Source organism: Vulpes vulpes, chromosome 5 (assembly GCF_048418805.1).
Source record: "Vulpes vulpes isolate BD-2025 chromosome 5, VulVul3, whole genome shotgun sequence".
In the NCBI taxonomy this organism is placed as follows: domain Eukaryota; kingdom Metazoa; phylum Chordata; class Mammalia; order Carnivora; family Canidae; genus Vulpes; species Vulpes vulpes.
This window is the reverse complement of record NC_132784.1, coordinates 127,822,636-127,837,868: the sequence shown is the minus strand read 5'-3', so window position 1 is coordinate 127,837,868 and position 15,233 is coordinate 127,822,636.

The following is a 15,233-nucleotide window of genomic DNA, read 5'->3' as shown; positions in this document are numbered from 1 at the left end:
GACAGGAGACTGCAGTATGGCTGGCTTTGTTAACAAATACACCCAGGTTGTATTGCTTAAGGGGTTGAAGGAGCCATAGGAATGGGTGGATTTGCAATAGAGAGGTGTTGGACATGGAAGATGATCCTTGCTTGTTTCTAATTCCATAATTTTACCAATTGCTCAAAGTCAGATCTGCTTCAGAAAAGTTAAAGAATAATTCTTTGGCGGGGGAGGAGGGGGTTAAAGATTTCATTTATTTATTTATTTAGAGAGTGGGTGGGGAGGGGCGGAAGGAGAGGGAGAAAGGATCCAAAGCAGACTCCCCACTGAGTGCGGAGTCAACCGCAGGGCTCAATCCCACAACCCTGAGATCATCACCTGAGCCGAAATCAAGAGTTGGATGCTTAACTGACTGAGCCACCCAGGTGTCCCTAAAGAATAATTCTTAGGACAAATTCTGACTTTGGTATTTACTGAGTATGTAAAGAAGAAAACAAAACGTAAGATGTGGGACCAATCAAAGGTATGATTTCCAGTAATCTCTTAATTCACTATTTCTGTTCAGTCTTGACAAATGGGGTTAATCTTGCCTTCAGCTATTTATTCTTAACGCACACTAACATTTGCTGAGCATTTACTATATACCCGGGTACTACACTAAACATTCTACATATTATCTTGTTTTACCTCCTCTTAGGTAGATATTGCTTGCATCCTTATTTTATAATGAGGAAGGCAAAGCAGAGAGAGTACATACCTGGCCAGTGTGATTCCAGAAGCCTTGCTCTTAAAACCACTTCACTAGACTGTGTACTCCTTATTTAACATTTCTGAGATTTAGATTTTACCTTGGCTTCTTTCAAGAAATTTAAGGTATGTAATAACATATGAGGGAGATCAAAGTATTTTCTTGAAGATTTATTAAAATCCTCCATTTCAAAATTGTAGCAGAGTTGTTTTAAAAAAAAAAAAAACAGCATATAACCCAAAGAATCATGTGAATCTATGCTGATATAAATATACAAGTGGATAAATAAATAAACGAAGGAGAAAAACCAACTCTTCCTTATAGAATATTCTACTTAGTAATGTGGAAGGAATGAGGGAGAAAAGAAAATCATCATTTGAACATCGGAGTAATAACTGTTGTAGGTAAGATCCACCAGTAGATGCTAAAATCAGTGGGTGAAAGATTAAAAAGAAAATCAAGATATTCACATCCCCTCAAATTACCTTCTCCCTAGCAACAGAAATTATTGACTGAAAAAGGCACAGTCACTGTGCAGTGGAGAAACCTAGCAGACACCATCTGAACCAAGAGATTAAGGGGAGCATCGCCATTAACAAGACAGAGCTGTATCCTTAGCCTGATAGGATACACTAAGAACAAACATCACTTCCATGGTTATTGTTTCCAATAATACATGATCTCAGTCTAAGGATAATATCCCAGAAATATCAGGAAGTATCAGATAAGCCAAACTAAGGAACATTCTACAAAATAATCAACCAGTACTCTTCCAAAGTCTCAAGGTCATGAAAGACAAGGAAAGATCAAGAAGCTGCCACAGATGAAATAAAATTGAGGAGATATGATAATGAAAGGTGTGTCATCCTAACTGGATCATGCAACAGTAAAAGGACAATAGTGGAAAAGCTGGTAAAATCTGAATCACGTTTATGGTTTAGTTAATAGTATGGTACAAATGTCAGTTTCTTAGTTGGGATGGTTGTACTATGGCCTGTACAATGTTAACGTAGAGGAAGCTGGGTAAAGGGTCTACAGGAATTCCTGTACTATGCTAATAATAGGGGTTTTCTAAGTTTAAATAATGATAATAGTCAGAAGATCAAATTGAACATTCCCCCAGAATACAAACAGTAGGCCACAGCAGGAATACATTATATATTCCAGAGCCTGGCCCAAGATTCTATTCCTAAGAAACCTATTTCCAAACAATCCAGCCAGTTACCCCTTAGTCCATTGATCCATAAAATCTAGTTCACCCAAACATACATAAAAACAATACATGTTTTGAAAAAACATCAATCAAATCCCAACTGAGAAGTATTGTACAAAATATCTGACACCCCGTAACTGCTAAGGTCATTGCGATGCTAAGTGTTATGTGTCGGTTTGGCTAATACGGTACCCAGTTATTTAATCAAACAGTAATATGGGTGTTGCTGTATCTAGATGTGATGAACATCTATAATCAGTTGACCCTTCTTAAATAAAGAGCTTATAAGGTGAGCAGGGCCTCATCCAGTCAGTTGAGGGCCCTACGAGATTTCCTGGAAAAGAAGAAATTCTACCTCAAGACTGCACCACTAACTCCTGTCTGAGTATTTAGCTTGCCAGCCAGCTGTACAGATTTTGGACTTTGGACTTGCTGGCCTCCATGATCACATCAGCCAATTCCTTAAAATAAATGTATGTATTTGTGTGTGTGTGTGTGTGTGTGTGTGTAGTATGTATGGTCTATTGGTCAGTTTGCCTAGAGTACCCTAACTCACACAGTCACCAATATAACATTGTATGTTAATTATAGTTCAATTTAAAAAGACAGAGAGAGGGGTTCAGTTGGTGGGTCAGTTGGTGAAGTGTGCAACTCTAGATCTCAGGGTTGTGAGTTTGAGCTCCACGTTGAGGTAGAGAGAAAACTTAAAAATAAAATATTTTTTAAAATAATAAAAACAAAATAAAATAAAAAGAGAGAGAACTCCAAACATTCAATAAGTAAACAAATAAATAAATGGAAAGCCTGAGAAATCACCACATCCAAGAGAAGAACCTAAGGAGACATGAGAACTAAACGTAATGTGGCATCCTGGATGACATGCTAGAACAGAAGAAGGACATGATGTAACTTAGGTAAAACTAAAGAAATCTGAAGAGAGGGACAGCTGGGTGGTTCAGTGGTTGAGCATCTGCCTTTGGCTCAGGGCATGATCCCAGGGTCCTGGGATCAAGTCCTATATCGGGCTCCATGCAGGGAGCCTGCTTCTCCCTCTGCCTTGGTCTCTGTCTGTGTGTGTCTCATGAATAAATAAACAAAATTTATTTTTAATTTAAAAAATGTTTTAAAAATCTGAAGAGAGTATAGACTTTAACTAATAATGGCCTAATACTGGTTATTAGCTGAAAGAAACGTATCATACTAATTTAAGACGTTAATCTTAGGGGAAACCAGGTGTCAGGTATATGGGAACTCTCTGTACTACCTTTGCAATTTTTCTGTAAATCTGAAACCATTTGAAAATAAAAAAACTAAAAAGAAAAAAAGAAAATAAAAAAACCTACTTTGAATAATACATATGAAGTCCACTCTTTCCAAGGAAACAAAAGAAAGTTTGGATTCAGACGCACTTTCATTGGGCTATAGCTACCATGCCTCCAACAAAAATGAATAAGTAGAAAAATATGTAATACAAGGATAAATAGGAATATTAACATAATAGACAAAAATAATGAGTTACAGTTAGAGGCCTATTTAGGAGATCATTGAATCAGAGTAACAAGAAAACCTGTTTTGGAGTTTAGGACCCAAAGAATCTCTTCATGAACTGTTTCTGGTTCTGACCCTAGGGAAGGATCTCTCCTCTTTACCTCTAGTTCTTCAAAGACTCCTAGTTCTGACACCAGGTGTGTGATCCACTGCATCCAGAGAATGTTGGGATTTCCACCCAGGTGAAAGAAAAGCAGAGAAGATTTCAAACCAGTGGTAGCAGGGAGATCTGGAACTTGCTAGAAGCTATTGCTGGATAAAGCTAGGGCAATGAAGCTGACACTAACCTCCCAGCCAGCTCTCTGCCTGTTGGAGGAGCCAGCAGACAGGAGAGGTGACAGGATGAGCCGGAGCAAGGTCCAGAGAGCCTCAGGCGAACTTATTATGGTTACACTGACACCTTAATTATCAAACAGCATATTCTTGCCTTTTCTTTGGAATGGTAAGTGATGCGTTTTATAACTGCATTGGAAATAAGTATAGGAAGAATGTTAGCTTCTCACTATCTGAAATAATACAAATAATATATATAATAAAGAAATAATAAGACAACCTGTAGCCCTTGGGATCCCTGGGTGGCTCAGTAGGTTGAGCGTCTGACTCTTGATCTCAGGGTTGTGAGTTCAAGCCCCGGGTTGGGCTCCAATGTTGGGCGTGGAACCTACTTAGGGGGAAAAAAAAACAAAAAAACAAAAGAATACTCTTAGCCTGAAGAATTTTTTGTTTTTCCATCTGGATGAAGCCTTAGAGATCATCTACTTCATGCTCAGGTTTTAGAGATTAAAAAAGATGACTTACCCTAAGTCCTAGAATGAGTAACAGAGGTGAAAGTAAGACCCAGGCCTCCAACTGTCCGTCCAAGACTTTTTCATGGCACTGGACTGTCAGCTCAAAGTCGGCTTCAGCACTGTCCAACAGAAACACAATGCAAGCCACATGTGTGATCTTTTCTTTTTTTTTTTTTTAAGATTTATTTATTTATTTATTTATGATAGACATAGAGAGAGAGGCAGAGACACAGGAGGAGGGAGAAGCAGGCTCCATGCAGGGAGCCTGACGCGGGACTCGATCCCGGGGCTCCAGGATCGCGCCCTGGGCCAAAGGCAGGCGCCAAACCACTCAGCCACCCAGGGATCCCCGATCTTTTATTTTCTAATCACCATATTTTAGAAAGTAAAAAGAAACAGGTGTGAAATTGATTTTCACACATTTTATTCAACCCAATGTATCTAGAATTACTTCAACACAAAAATTCATATTTTACAATTATCAGTGAGATCTTGCACATATGTTTTATATTCAGTCTTTAAAATCCAGGGTATCTTTTCTACTTGACAGCACTTACCCATTTAGACAAGCCACATGTTAAGCACCCAATAGGCTCCCATGGCTAGCAGGTCCCGCGCTGGACGTGGGAGTAAGCTCTTGAGACAACTGAGTCTGGGTGCAAGCCCTTCATCTGACCAACTGAAGAAGATAACACTTACCTTTTACACCCGTGGCTTCTTAAATGGAGTTTTCTTGTATCAAAATACAATGTCCACATAGTGAAAGTCAGGTGGGAAGTCAGCGTTGGCAGGTGTTTCTGATGTCTTTAGACTGACTTCCTCAAAGCCCTCGAGGAAGGTGATGCTTATAGCCTAGATTTTCTCTTTGAATGATCATTATTGACATCACCTTCAGAGCATCCACACTCAATCAGTACCTTTTCAAGCTCCATGACACTAGGCCAAATTTTAGCTTTCATGCCAGTAGAAATATTCCATTTATCCCACTTTTTCTCTTATCCACACTCCTAGAGCTTCTCTCCTCCCTCTCGGCCTCAGCTGAACATTTACTGTCTTCCTGTTTTCTGCCTGTCAAATCCACAGAAAAGCAGAACTTGTTAAAACATACTGTAAAGGCTGATAAAAAGTGGAAGTATTGCCTCCCCGAAGGGAATGTGTATCTACTTAAAATAAAAACAAAACCAAAAAAACCCAAAGCTAAAGGACTCAAATATCCACTGTGGAATGATAGGTTTTTGGCAGAAGCAAGTAAAAAGATCCCTTGGTATTTCTGAAACGCGTGGTATAGCTCAGAGGTCAGCAAACTATGGCCCTAGGGGCTAAATTCTGGCCCACTGCCTTTTTGTTCAGTCCACATTTTTAAATAGTTGCCAAAAAGAAAATCAGAAGAATCGTATTTCATGACAAGTGAAAATCATATGAAATTCAAATGTTGGTATTCATAAATAGTTTTCTGGGGACACAGCCATGCTCATTCGTTTGCATATGATCTACGGCTGCTTTCAGCTACAACAGCAGGGCTGAGCATTTGCAGTAGAGACAGTATCGCCCACAAAGCCGAAAATATTTACCATCCATCTCTTTACAGAACAGGTGTGCCAAACCCCGGTTCAGGTGCTTACCTATATCGCCTCCTTATAGGTATATGTTGTGCATCTAGAACACTTTTCTTAGGGCTACGAAACAGGTCTATATTAGTCACAGAATTTCATGCCTGTTTTATAGAAGCTTAGGAAATCTGCTCATTGAAAAAATTATGTAGAAATCCGAATTGTCCATTAAAGACTCCCACAATGACCAGACTGCCTTCCAATTGTGCGTAGAAGGATGGTTCTACCTAAGGATGACACCTTTATTATACTGGTCAGGTAAAGCATGGAAGATTATCAGGGTGGAGCCGTTTGGGACTCCCTCTTCTGCATCCTTTGTTTCTACTCCCCTTCTGAACCTCCCTCCCTTTCTCCTTCCTTCCTTCCTTCCTTCCTTTCTTCCTTCCTTCCTTCCTTCCTTCCTTCCTTCCTTCCTTCCTTCCTTCCTTCCTTCCTTTCCAGTCTAGCTTCCCCACAGCGCAAAAAGGGCAGTGACCCCTTGCACCTGGTAAAGATGTCCCTGTAGATTCAGAGATCTCTGTTTGCGCCAAGTGCCAAGAAAGCGGTTCGGCAAGTCACTGAGTAATGTTTTCTCACAGTATCAACTTGCATCAACTTAATCCTGAGCACAGACGACACGGTTAATTCAAGGACAATACGTAGGGATCCTCGAATATGCACGTTCACAGGGCGGGTGCTGCACCAGGTGGGTATGTAAATGGGATTGGCAGGCCTGGAGAAGACAGGTGCTCATCACGTAGTTAACATCTACGCAGCACCTACTATGCGGCAGGAACTCTGCTAAGTGCTTTATGTCTTTTACCTCATTTCACCTTCGCAAGGAATCTACAGGGCAGATACTACTGCTTTTTCTGCATAACAGATGGAAAAGCCCAGACTTAAGAGGTGTTCACCTGCCCAGGGGCACACAACTGGTGGGTAGGGAGCCAAGCTAGGATCCACATTGGGTTTGTCCACGTCATGGGGTATATTATTAAGCATATGGTAGTGCCTTTGTATTCCCCACATACATATTATTTTTTTTAAGATTTAATTTATTTGAGATAGAGAGAACCGAAGGAGAGGGAAAGGGAGAAGCAGGCTCCCTGCTGAGCAGAGAGCCCGATGCAGGACTCGATCCAAGGACCCTGAGACCACGACCTGAGCTGAAGGCAGATGCTTCGCCCACTGAGCCACCCAGGCGCCCACCATGACATATTTTCATATTGTATACTTTTCTCTCGCACGTGTGCAACCTTCCACCTGGGGTGCCTAAGGCATTTCGGGGAGCAGTAAGAGTAGGAGTTCTGGATTATATAACAGGAACACGGAAGGAGAGGGAGAGTATTCAGCTTCCAACATCCAAAATCAGATTTTCAATTCCTTAGCAAGACAACAGGCTTGAAAGTCAGGCTTTGTCAGTAGAGAAAAGGGTTTTTTTTTGTGCTTTCTTCCTTTTTAAAAATATATATATATTTTATTTATTTATTCACGAGAGACACACAAAGGGAGGCAGAGACACAGGCAGAGGGAGAAGCAGGCTCCCTGCAGGGACCCCGATGCAGGACTTGATCCCAGGACCCCAGGATCATGCCCTGAGCTGAAGGCAAACGCTCAACCACAGAGCCACCCAGGCGTCCCAAGAAAAGCGTTTTTCTGAATTCTCTTCTGTCCTCCTTTACCACATCAAGGAATGTGTCTGGAGGACTGGATCACGGACGTTCACGGAGGAGAGGTCTAAGCCTGCTCTTTCTCCTTTCAGTGGCCTATGGAGAGAAGGACAGAGTCAGAGAGGCAGGGAGAGATATGTGTCATGATCCTTCTCTGTCCCAGTGTCCTTGAGAAAAGAGTAGTGGTAGATAAGGCGGAGGGAAAAACCTAAATTTGAGGGGCTTCTGCTCTTCTTTCTGCTGAAGATTGGGAAGGAACCACCTCTCAAAGTGGAAACCACCGGTTGCATCAACGTGGAGAAAGCCATGTTGAAGGAAGCTCAGAATGCAACATGATTAGGCAGGAGGAGGGCCTCACTGCAGGCCCCCTGAGGACATCGGCTGCCAAATGGATACGTGGGGTGGGAGGACTGGGGCTGTGTGATCTGGACGTGAGCTCAGAGTTTGGTTGAGGGATTTGCCAACAGCATACATGTCCGTGGTGTCGTCAGGCCCAGGGAAGACCAAGGCAGGGTTGAGGTGTTAGTGAAGAGAAGGGTGACTTAACCGAACCAAGAGAGAAGACCACCCTCCTACTTCAGCCACAGACACCCACAGAAACCCTGGGGGCTGGTCCAGCCACCCTCAGGCATGGCCAGTCCAGAATGTGGCCTGAGGATCTCACAATCCTCTACCACAGAGGCTCCCGTCACACTCCTCCCACCCATTCTCCAAAACACTTAGCACCTTCTGGTAGAGGGGGCCAGAAATCTGACAAATGTGAGCAATTGTCCCCAAAGAAACAGAATATTTTAAGTCCAAAAAAAACTATTTAAATTGTTGGTTTGAGGGAGCCTGGGTGGCTCAGTGGTTGAGCATCTACCTTCGGCTCAGGTCATGACCCCAGGGTCCCTGGATCGAGCCCCACATCGAGCTCCCTGCGTGGAGCCTGCTTCTCCCTCTGGCTGTGTCCCTGCCTCTCTCTGTGTGTGTCTCTCATGAATGAATAAATAAAATCTTTAAAAAAGATTGTTGGTTTGAATCACACTATTTAATGAGACTAAATATAACCTTCCCTCACTAACAAATACCATGGGGGTGGGGGTTGTAAAGACTATCATAGAGGTTATAGAAAAAAAAATCACTTTATTTGTCTCAGTCAAAATCTGAGCATGGTGTGAGCACATCTGTCCCATCGCAAAGCCCATGCTGTAAACCCTTGCATTCCACTGCTAGCATTATGCTAACGGTAAAGCTTCGATCAAAATCCTAGGAAAGTGAACCATTTGAACATTCCCCAAGCATCTTTCTTAGCTGAAGTGGTGGCAGAGGGTATATCGCCTATCATAATAAATAATAATACCTTTCTTATTGAGTGCTGTGAGAATTAACTGAAGATTTAGGATGAGCCCGACTAGAAATGTTGTGTGTTTTTATTTTATCATCGTTTTTATTTTCTACAGTAACTATTGTTGGCTGACTCCCCAGCATCCATCTGTCCTTTCCCCCAGGAAGTACCAGCCGCACAGCTTAAATGGGATTGAGCCCATTCCCAGCTCCCGGCGTGGGCCCTGATTACTGAATCCATCAAAGGAATCCCTCCCCTTGTCACAGTGGTTGGTACAGCAGTGGGCAGAGATCCTAAATTGGTTCCACCAGAGGGAAAGCTGGCATTTCTATTTGATGTTTGGGGAGGAAAGTTCTCTCTCTCTCTCCTTTGTATAGTACAGCGAGTGAACTTGGGATCTAAAATCGCAGCAGCCAATTTTGGTCCTACATTCTTTAGGATGTTCTCAGATTTTCTGATGTGAGGATCATTTTACATCCTTAAAGATTAGTGAGCAACCACAAAGAGCTTTCATTTATGTGGATTACATTTATCAATATTTACTGTATTAGAAATTAAAAGTGAGAATTTAAAAACTGTTAACTCGTTTAAAATACTACTGCCGCTTATAGGTTAATATAAATAATGTTTTTTTAATGAAAAAAGTAACCAAATTTCCCAAAACAAAACAAAAACCAGTGAGAGAAGTGGCGTTGTTTTTTATATTTTTGCAAACCTCTTTAATATCCAGCTTAATAAAAGACAGCAGGAATTCTCGTGTCTGAGGTGTTCGATCTGTTGTGAAAACACATCATCTAACCTCTGGAAAACTCCACTGTATGCTCAGGACAGAATGGAAGTGAAGAAGGCAAATAATGTCCAGGTGTTTGTATTAGTTTTCTATTGCTGCTATAACAAATTAACTCAAATTTAGTGGCTTAGAACAACACAAATTTTACCTTACGCTTCTCAGATCAGAAGTCCAAGATCGGTCTCACTGGGCTGAAATCAAGGGTCTGCAGGGATGATTCCTTCTCGAGGCTCTAGTAGATTCCATTTCCCTGGCCTTGCCAGCCTCCTTACATTCCTTAGCTCAAAGCTGCTCCTCTATCGTCAAAACCAGCAATGTGGAATCACCGGGGCTGCTTCTCTGATTCTGCTGCCCTGTCTCCTCCTCATAAAGCCCCTGTGAGGACACTGGGCCACCCATATAACCCAAAGTAAACACCCATCTCAGGATCCTTATTCACATTTGTAAAACCCCTTTTGCTTTTAAAGTAACATATTCATTGGTTTAAAGAATTAGAATGTGGACAACTTTGAGGGACCATTACTCAGCTTAGAATAGTATTATTATAAAAATACACTTGTGGGATCCCTGGGTGGCGCAGCGGTTTGGCGCCTGCCTTTGGCCCAGGGCGCGATCCTGGAGACCCGGGATCGAATCCCACGTCGGGCTCCCGGTGCATGGAGCCTGCTTCTCCCTCTGCCTGTGTCTCTGCTTCTCTCTCTATCTCTCTGTGACTATCATAAATAAATAAAAATTTAAAAAAAAAAATACACTTGCCCTCAGGGATCCACTAAAAGGATGTCGGGACCCCAAGGGTCCTTTTTGGCTGCTCTGCAGATCCAAAGTAATACTGGTTTAAACAAAATAGGAGTATTTTCTTCCCATTTTACAATTGAGGCATAAGCAGTTCAAGGCTGGCATGGTGGTTCCACAGGGTCAAGAAGGATTCAGAATCCTTTCTTCTTATTCCACCTTAATCTGTAAGGATTCAAGATGGTTTGTCTTGAAAAGTGTTGCCTTAAAAAATAAAAATAAAAAGTGTTGCCCTCATCTGTATGATTCAAGATGACTCAATGCCACATCTAAAACCTATCCAAGGGGAAGGAAAAAAGAGTGGAACAAGGTTCAAAAACTGTTTCCATCCCTTCTGCTCTTACCTGGCCAGCCAGATCTGGTCATGTGGCCACACTAGCTGCAAGGATGCTTGGAAAGATAGCTGGACCATCATGGATCCAGCTACAAACTCCACTGGAATTGGGTATTCTCTACATCCATTCTCATGAAGAAAATCCAAGCTGATGATAGAAATTACCAAGGACAGCAGAGCCAAGAAATTCTCAGAGATGACACTAGACCAAACCTTACCTACAGCCTACCTCTGAGCTTTTCAGTAGCATGAGCCAATACTTTTTCTTTACGTTAAAATCTATTTGATTTGGGGTTTCAGCTGTCTGCAGCCAAAAGCTATCTATTTCAGTGACTATATAGTATTTTCCCAACTAAAAAGTGAGAATATAGGGTTTTACAAGTTTATATTGCACTAACGGGACAGTGAAACAGATTGTTTAAAATTGAAACTGTTGCAAAGAAAATGGGGAATAACCACTAGTTTTAACACTAATAGTGACATAATCTCCTTGTTAGCTGAAAATCCAACAATAGAAAGCTTTTTCTGAGAAGCCTTGAGAACTATGGATTCATGAATCTAACTTCTTTACCTAGACAAGCTATAAGACTGTAACAGAAGATGGTATCACTCAACACAAAGGCAATCTCCTGGGGGCTTGGCACAGAGTCTTTATGGTATCAGAACCCTTGGCTCCTCCCACCTCATTTTACTTTCCTAGAGTGGATGCCTGTATCTACATGGTCTAAAATAACTCACCACCACATCTGAAGTATCTCAGCAAGAAAAACAAAAACAAGATCATTCCCCAGCCCTGAAAGGGCTATGAATTCATTGAGGAAATTTATCTATCACTAACCCTTTAGATTTTCCCAGAGGAAAGAAGAAGGAGATGAAGAAGAAAGAGGAGAAGGAGAAGAGGAGGGAGAGAAAGAGGAGGGGAGGAGGCAAAGGGCAATCATTTATACAATTTAATTTGGATTGTAAACAATGTTTTTTCTCCCAAAGCCATAAAATAAAGCAAAACACTGAATTATAGGATTTGGAAATGTTGAGGTAAAGGCACATTCTAGGTCATCAATCACTTGGATGGATGGATGGATGGATGGATGGATGGATGGATGGATGGAGATGCTGATCTATGTTATCATGAACCAGGGATTTCATAATTCGTACCCCCTGCAACTCACAATAGACATAGGAATGTCCCATTCACACTCTTGGATGTCAAACTTTTTTCCCTTTATAGACATAGAGGGGGAAATGTCTAAGAAATTGAACATAAGAAAATGAATTATCTCAAATTAACAGGAGAGAACTGAATATCTGCAGATAGGAAAGGGTTAGCCAAGAAGTCTTAGCCTTAATTGCTGAATCTGGTCTCACTTAATATCTTAATATTAAGAAGAAGAACTACATAGTCAAAACTTTATTTATGACAACATTGTTTGGAGAGTGCAAAGACAAGCCAATGGGACCAGACACTATTTGAAGATTTTTCAAGGCTCTATAAATGTTTAAAGCAGAAGATAACATTTGGGGGTTGATAACTCATTTAAATTAAAGATAAGGTAATGAATTTTTGAGCTAATAATTATGTTGCTAAGGTATGTAGAATTCACAATAGCCTGTCCTCTGATCTTGGCTGCCTTTCCTCTGCTGGGTTAGCTGTGATCACAAAAGTGTTACAGTGAAATATTTTTTAATGTTTACTGGAACAAAAGAGAAAAGCCAGTGGGAATCCTCTTTTTTTTTTTAAGATAGAACAAAGCAGCACTCACCATAAAAGTCAATTATTAATTAACATTAATTAATTTGGTCAAGAAAACTCCTCCCTTTTCAATAAAGGGAGTCAATTTTTCTTCCCTTTCATACCCAAGTGCCCATGATTAATATGTTCTTTCCCTCTCTCTTTCTACGATTCTGATTACAAGGTAAAGAATACATTTAAGCTGGCACTACTCACCTATTCAATCTCTTCATAATGAATTTAACAAATATCCAATGACTATGAATAGTAATAATACTAGGGCATGCAGTTCTTAAAATTACAATGGGTTACATTCCTTTAAAAGGTATAATAAATCAAAAGATAGTGAATCAAATCTGATTTTCTTATAGGAACAATGTTACAACAGCAGGGTTATGTTTGTAACCCATTGCCTGATGCTATCTGTCTGTACACATATTTTTAGAAATGACCACAGCATTCACATCTAACCCATTCTAAACGATATGCCCGTGTACTATACAATAATATGCTTTTTAACATGTAATAAATGAGTGGCCAAAGCAGTCCCCAAACCAAAGTACAAGGATTATATTTATTTGAGAGGGCCTATGGATGGCAAGATGTCAAGCCCTCAGTGAGGCTCCGAGGGCACTGCTGAACACTCCTAGACGTGATTGTGTGCAGAGATCAGGAGACAGTGGTTCCTGGGAAATGATCTACGCCAAGTGAGGAGAGGTAAGCCCACTGCTTCACCTCATACCTGAGACTGGGGGTAGGAGTAGGATGAGGAAAGAAGAGAGAAGCTGAGGACATAAGCACCTGGTTACACCAGACGGTGTCTCCTTCTACCCAAGCTTTCGCTGGATCTGGGAGCCTCCTTTACAAGGCTTATATGCTTTGCTTATTTTAGCTGCTTATTTGCTTATTTCCTCTGTGCAGCAGTAGAAGTAGCAATGTCTGCCTGTCCTATGAGCATATCCAGAGGAAAAATTGAATTTTTGCCTTGTGCCCACCAAACCCTTTATAAATCTTCATAGGGGATGCCTGGGTGCCTTGCAGTTGAGCATCTACCTTTGGCTCAGGGGGTGATCCCAGAGTTCTGAGATCAAGTCCCACATCAGACTCCTTGCAGGGAGCCTGTTTCTCCCTCTGCTTGTGTCTCTGCCTCTCTCTGTGTGTCTCTCATGAGTAAATAAATAGAATAAATCTTTAAAAAAGAATAATAATAAATAAAAGTAAAAATCTTCATATGTTAGGGCTATTTAAACAGATACAAAAGGTAAAAGATTATTATAATTTCTCTTTTTATCTAAATCTATTGATATAACCCAAAATTCTATCTTAAATATCTTGATTAGCTTTGTTGACAAGTACTATTGGAATGGTGGAATGGAACTTTAATTTTTATTCTGTATATTTCCATACAATGTAACACACACTCTCTCTTTTACAATGAGCATGTGTAACTTATAAAAAGTAGAAAGTGAACATGGGAAGGACAGAATAGAAATGGATTTATTTGAGCCAAATTAAGGGAAAGTGGAAAATAAAATGAAATAGATATGATAGAGTGAGATCTTGATGTGAGATCTCGATACAAGATCTTGAGTATTGGGTGGTGAATTTGGGGCTTCATCTACTTACCCACTGGTTTTTACTCAGATCAATGAGAATTTACAGTAAGGTCTCAGGGATGGGAAGGAAAGGAGTTTGCCTATGGGAACAGTTTGTTCCAGGACTACCCCCAATTCTGCAAGTATAGACCCATAGCTGACAGTAATAGCAACCCCTTTTCCTTCCAGAAGAAATTCTCCAAAAGCCTCAATGGTCACTAGCTGTAATAATGTTGACTACTTGCCCCATCTGTGATTCCAGGGTAAGGTCATAGCATACTAGAAAGTTAACAAAGGGATAAAGTGTTGAAAGTACTATTTTCAGACAATTAACTTGGCGCTGTATATAATATGAATCAGAGGCTACAGTAGTAATAGGCAAAATCTCTAGAGAGAACATGGAAAATGGCATTTACTGAGCACATACTATGTGCCAAGGACTTACATTTCTTACCTATTTTAATTGTAAAATATCCTCTTCCTTCCAAGATAAGAACTATTATTCCCATTCCACATTTTTAGAAAGAGTGATTAACTGGCTTGCCCAGATTCTCAAGGAAATAGGTTTGAAGAATCAGGACCAGGGCAGAATTAGCTTTCTGGGAAGGAAAGGATGTAGCTGAGGGACACTGAAGACGGGAAGGGGATTTGGTGACTCTAGAAGAATGTTAAAATGAACGGGGAGGGCTGCCTGACTGGCTCAGTCAATAGAACATACAATGCTTGATCTCGAGGTCATGAGTTCAAGCCCCACATTGAGCTCAAACTTAATAAAGAAAGAAAAAAAATGAAAGAGGAATTGAGACTGAGTTCAAATCCCCAAGCCAGGCTGCTAAGTGACTGATGTGGACAAAGCTAGGGAAACCAGAAGATGAATTTGTAAGAAAGAAGTAGCATTTTTCAAAATTATCAATAAAATTGTATTTTCAGAAATCAAGCAACCCAATATGGTATACATTGAAAAGCAGGCCTCTTCCTCCACTTTCCAATCTTACTCTTAAAACACAGTGACTATTAACTGCTTCTTATGTGTTCGTCCTTGAAATTTTATTGTACGTAAATATGATCAAACACTACCAGCTCTTATTTACATGGCCTTTAGTAGCATATTTTTAAGATAGAGTTTTC